Genomic DNA, 6076 nt, shown 5'->3' on the forward strand with positions numbered 1-6076 from the left:
GATTATATACCAAAAACATATTCACAATAATGTAGAAGGGGCAATCTTGTAATTTTGTGTATGAAATGAAAAATATTCTATTCACATACCCCCAATAAATCTTACCATTTGCATCGTTTGGATATAAATTTTTGAACAAAAGTAAAATGCTCAGAGCAAAAATGAATTGTTGAGATATTTATTTTGTTCAACTATTTATATTCGAACAAACTACCTTTTGTTCACAAATTTATATTTGAATATTTGATCTTTATTCAAAATTTTATATTCGAACGATATAAATAATGTGCACTGAGATTATTATGTGGTATACAAATAGAATTATCCAGCATATGTCATTCTGTATAAAAATTTTATATAAAAATTTTGTTCCTACATCTTTATTCAAAACTTTAATATAAAAGTTATTAATCTTATAATTTATATCAATAATTATTAATTTGAGGCATTTATTTGAATTTGCTACCAAAGTATATTTCTCCATCTAAATGAAACATAGGGATGCTATTAATGTTTATATATATATATGGAGTATTTGGAATAGTTTATGCTTAAAATTAATGAGGAAAAAAAATTAAAAGTGACTATTAAAAAGATGATAATGCAATGTGAAAATCCTACGTGATTTGTGATTAGATCAAGATAAACTTATTCCAAAACCCAATTAATTCAAAAAACACTCAACCTAAAATCATCAAACACTTACGAGAGTGATTTTAGTTTGTTTGTTTTTGAGAATAAACAATAAATCGACACAAACGATTTTTTACGTGGAAAAACCACAATTGAAGAACCTTCAATTGTAATCAAAAACCACGGGCGAAACGCCACTATCAATCCACTGCTGAAGAACAAAAAGATTACAAAGATACAATACAAAATTACCCAACCCAGTCAATTTGTCTCTGAATCTTCTGTAACTCTTTTCACCACACCTTCGTCACGGAATTGATCTTGAAGTTGATTCTACACCACAACTCCACTTGTCGAATTAACGACTGCGTAGAATCAAACGCCTTTTGAATTCTACGCTTTAATCTTCGGAATCCACCGAAGAGAACTTTCTTGTAACTTAAGAAGCAACCTCCTTGATGTATGAATCTCAATGCATAAGTTCAGAACTCTCTCAAGAACATCAAGAAAAACTATGAAAAATCTCCAAAGAAAACTTTAAACACAACCCTAGTTTGTTTAGATCAGATCTAGGAAAACGTGCATCACAAAAACACCCTTAACAGCTTTAAATAGGAATCTGGATCCGCGATCTCCGCTCGAGCTCACCACAGCCCGCTCGAGCGGACTGACCAAAAACAGCGTGTGAATAAGCTGAGATGCGCTCGAGCGTATGATAATCCGCTCGAGCGTAAAATCACACCCACCGGTATTTGTGCTTGCCCTGTCAAAGTACTGAGACCTGCTAATCGACGCTCGAGCTCACAAGTCTCCGCTCGAGCGGACAGAACAAAAACACAAAAAATTACATTTGAACCACCACAATGGTTTGTCACCGGATTTGACAACATAGGGACCTAACAATCTCCCCCTTTGTCAATTCCCGGACAAAACCTTTCTAACCATTGTTCCTTACACACACGCACTATAAAAAATTTCAAAACAAATAAATAAAACACTCTTTTTAAAACCAGAAAAACACACAACTAGAGAAAGACTTCATTCATTCAACTTTATCCACTTAGGCGCGTGGTCCACGACCCACACATCACTCCCCTTTTTTGACCGGGAATGAAGAAAGCAAGAAATCAAGCACCAGGTGGAGGAGGGGCCGGCTGAAGCGTCAGTAAGGAAATGATGTGGTCCAGCTGCGAAGTAGTGTGAGCGGCATTCTGCTCCAGCTGACCAAGACGACCATCAAAGGCATCAAAACGAGCATCAAGAAAGTCTAACCTCCGGATCATAGCCTCCTCAAAGTGCCGAAGCTGATCAGGAAAAGAGCTAGGTGGAACAGGAGCCTCATCATCATCACCGGCTGCGGCGGCATCAAACTCAGCCTCTTCAGCAAGACCAGCAGCAACTCCTGCAGAAGGACCAACCCGGGATGACTCCCCCTTAATATGGGCCCGACTTTGAGACACAGTTTTCTTGGTAAAAGGGCGAGAAGGAGAGGCAAACTCATCATCTTCTAGGATAGGGGTCCCAAGGTCAGACAAAATTCGGTTGACCAAGCAACCGTAGGGAAGGCCAAGTTTTTTATGCCCATGAGCACTGATCATCTTTCTGATAATAAGAGAGGCGAGATCAATAGACCGGTGACCGGCAATACAGGACAAAATGAATCCTTGGTCTTGTTTGACCTCGGATGAGTGTGTAGTGACAATGATGTTGGCACAGACAATCAGATTAAGCAGTCTGAACTCCGGAAAAAGTTCATACTGTTTAATCAAACCTCCTTTAGGCCAATGACAGGCAACACCACACAGTTCCAAAGCCACATCATCAAAGTCACAAGTAGGACAATCAGGAACAGGGAAAGGATAGTATTGGGGAAAGACTTGCTCAATCTAAAGAAGTTGGCGAATCAAAGAAGGAGTGACGGAAATGGATTTTGACCGAACCCATGTAGTGAAAGCTGGCTCATAATCACGAATACCCTCCATATTACAATAGAATTCTCGAACGCAATCGAGATTCTGACGCCCAGAAAACAATAAAACAAGGTCACCACCTAGAGGGTCGAACAAAGGATGAATTTGGATGGACTCAAATGTATCAGGTTGAACATTCCGTTCTAAATGAACTGCGCGAGTCACAAAAGATTTGTGAAAGGACTTGGATTGAGCGGCCGACTGAAACCTAGCAGGGTTATAGGTAGGGCGAGAGACGGTGGCCTTTCGGCGTTTAGGAGCAGGGGCAGACATGACGAAAAAGACACTATAACACCCAACAAACCAACAAACCAAAAACCCAAACCACACCAAACCAAAACAAAGCAAATCATTAGTGCAATAACCAAATTAAAAAAAACAGGGTATGAAATCCTCAATGTACAATGCAAAAGATCAATCATGAACAAAGTGAGCATGGTATAGAAAAACACATAACTATGAAGCATGAGAAAATCAAAGCAATATATTCAAGACCAGACCCATACGCACGCACAGTGACATCAACAGCCCATAAAGACATGAAGGCAGGAACACAGATAAACCCGAATACACCAGACACAATAAAGAAAACACACAAAAAAAATCAGACAATAGGACGAGGACAAGGTGTGAGAGAGAGAGAATCACAAAAACGAGACACAAACCCCACAAAATCACAAACCCAACACCCACTAAAACAAAAAGGAACAAAAATCAACGAAAATAAAAGAGGGTAAAACTTACCAAAGAACAAATCGGTGGGCAGGATGGTGGAGGTGAGGAAAAATCGACCACAATGCAGCCACAAAACAAACCCTAGATCAAGAGAATGAAACAGGGGAAAAAAATTGACTCGAAGAGTCGAGAGAGGGAGTTAAGTATGAAACTGGTCCGCTCGAGCGTAAAACAATGCAAGCAGACTCCCGCGCGAGCGTGCAAAGGGCCGCTCGAGCTCAAAAATCCATCTCTCAGAACTGCCAAACCACGAACAAACTGCTGCAAGAGAGAAAAACGCGCTCGAGCGTAAAACAGTCCGCTCGAGCGGAATTTTTTTTTTTTTTTTTTTTCAAACAAAACACACCTAGAAAGTCCTGTAACAAGCAAGAAGAGCAAGTGTAGACTCAACCACAAAGACAAGAAAATCCATCAAATTATGAGTCCTGCAAATTTTAAAAAAGAGATGAAACACCAGCTCATGAACAACACAGATAGTATTAAATCAAAGCCACACGCATCATGAGAATGCATAACTCAAAAACACATATGAGAGCTCATGTAAACAAATGTGTGTGTGTGCAATCCTTGAGAGCCATAAAGCTAGAGTTAATCCTAGTAGTGATCGGATGGCTGGACCTCCGACACGAGTAACTGACTATCACAGAGAAAAGTCAAACCACCAGGAATCACGAGGTATTTGTTAAGTAAATGCGGAAGCTCCCCCTCAGACATTTTTTTTTTTTTGTCTTGTGGGCACTCACTGGTGGCATGCACGCTCAAGAGTATGGATTCCAACCAGAGAAGAATGAATTTAAAATGATGGCCTGGTTAGTGCCTCTGAGGTAGCCTTTTCCTAATGCCCGGAGATCATGTACTGAGGGAGAAACCATGGAAGTGAACTAAGGCGGTAGATGGTTAAGAGATTTAACATCACCCATGATATACTAGTATAGGTCAATTTCTCCGCAAAAGTACACGAAACACTATTAGTGGTCCATAGAGAACTTTGATCACTTATGCGGAAACCCCTGCAACAGTTTAGCTCAAGAATGTGTACAGAATGAGATCACGAAGTAAATGAGTATGCGCATTCAGAATGAGCTATGAACAAAGATGTAAAACAAATCTTGTACGAAACATGAGCAGTGTTCATTTGAATATTTTGGAGCAAAGATACCAGGACTCAAACACAATGAGATTAACATATCTAAGACTAGTAAGTCAGCCACTCACACTCACCTCACGAACACAGGAAACAATCTAGTTACTGAGCATTACACCCAAGGTCTTTCTAAGAAACTCAAATCGAAGAAGATCAAGGGGTTTTGTAAAAATATCAGCTTTTTGAAGCTCAGTAGGGATATGTTCCAAAACAACAAGGCCTTCATCCACTAACTCTCGAATAAAATGATGACGGATGTCAATATGTTTGGTGCGAGAGTGTTGGACAGGATTTTTTGAAATGTTTATGGCACTTGTGTTATCACAAAAAAGAGTGAGGGTATTCTGTTCTATTCCATAATCATGAAGCATTTGCTTCATCCACACCATTTGTGCACAACAACTCCCTGCAGCAATGTACTCAGCCTCAGCAGTGGAAAGAGAGATGGCATTCTGCTTTTTACTATGCCAAGAAACCAAATTATTCCCAAGGTAAAAACACCCCCCAGAGGTACTTTTCCTATCATCAGCACACCCTGCCCAGTCGGCATCAGAAAAACCAGTAATTTCGGCTGTAGTATCAGTGGAAAACCAAACCCCATACCCTAAGGTCCCATTAACATATTTAATGATGCGTTTGACAGCAAGTAGATGAGACTCTTTAGGACTAGCTTGGTAACGGGCACAAACACCTACACTGAAGGCAATATCGGGACGACTGGCTGTGAGGTACAAAAGACTCCCTATCATGCTCCTATAAAGGGTAGGATCAACATCAATACCAGAGGAATCTTTGGAGAGGTGAAGACTGGTGCTCATGGGAGTGCGTGCATGTTTGGCAGATTCAAGACCAAACTTAGACACAAGATTTTTCGCATATTTAGACTGAGATACAAATATACCTGAAGGAGACTGTTTAATTTGAAGACCCAAAAAATAAGACAACTCTCCCATCATGCTCATCTCAAATTCATGTGTCATGCAATCCGAAAAATATTTCACAAGATGTTCAGCAGTGGATCCAAACACAATATCATCAACATAAATCTGAGCAACAAGAATATGAGACTTAGTATGTTTCACAAATAAAGTCTTATCCACACTACCCCTTTGAAAATCATTGTCAAGAAGAAATGTAGTAAGCCTATCATACCAAGCTCGAGGGGCTTGTTTCAATCCATACAAAGCCTTGTCTAACTTGTAGACATGATTAGGACATTTAGGGTCCTCAAACCCTTTTGGTTGCTCAACATATGCCTCTTCTCTCAAGTACCCATTCAAAAAGGCACTTTTCACATCCATTTGAAACAATTTAAAGCCAAGAAAACATGCAACACCAAGCAAAATACGAATAGATTTGAGACGTGCAACTGGGGCAAACGTCTCATCATAGTCAACACCCTCTACTTGTGTGTAGCCTTGAGCAACCAACCTAGCTTTGTTCCTAACAACTGTACCATTCTCATCAGATTTATTTTTAAAGATCCACTTGGTACCTATCACATTCATGTCTTTAGGTCTGGGAACTAGAGTCCAAACTTTGTTACGTTCAAATTGACCTAATTCTTCATGCATAGCATTGACCCAACTATCAT

This window comes from Camellia sinensis, chromosome 7 (assembly GCF_055761805.1).
Source record: "Camellia sinensis isolate YWXY chromosome 7, ASM5576180v1, whole genome shotgun sequence".
Lineage (NCBI taxonomy): Eukaryota > Viridiplantae > Streptophyta > Magnoliopsida > Ericales > Theaceae > Camellia > Camellia sinensis.